This window comes from Mustela nivalis (genome assembly GCF_964662115.1).
Source record: "Mustela nivalis genome assembly, chromosome: 2".
Taxonomy (NCBI): domain Eukaryota; kingdom Metazoa; phylum Chordata; class Mammalia; order Carnivora; family Mustelidae; genus Mustela; species Mustela nivalis.
In genome coordinates this window covers 40488986-40489488 of record NC_139021.1, presented here as the reverse complement: position 1 = coordinate 40489488, position 503 = coordinate 40488986, and positions in this window count along the sequence as shown.

Sequence of the window (503 nt, the reverse complement as noted above, 5' to 3'; positions counted from 1 at the left end):
CATCTGCCTCTATAATTGTTATTCCAGAGGCTTTATCACAGATAATGCCTGGTCAGCTCTTTAATTACTAACCCATTTTTCACTTTTTTTTTTTTAAGATTTTAAAAATTTGACAGAGAGAGATCACAAGTAGGTAGAGAGGCAGGCAGAGAGAGAGAGAGGAGGAAGCAGGCCCCCCGCTGAGCAGAGAGCCCAATGCAGGGCTCGATCTCAGGACCCCGAGATCATGACCTGAGCTGAAGGCAGAGGCTTAACCCACGGAGTCACCCAGGTGCCCCCATTTTTCACTTTTATAAACTTCTCTAGAGGCTATTTTTAGCCTATGAGAGAGCTGTATAAAATATCACTTCACTTTCATACTTTGACTTTTTTTTTTTTAATATAGGTTCCTTGCCCAGCATGAGGCCCAAAGTGAGTTTTAAACTCACAACCCTGAGATCTAGACCTGAGCTGAGATCTAGAGTTGGACACTTAACTGACTGAGCCACCCAGTGCCTCTACTG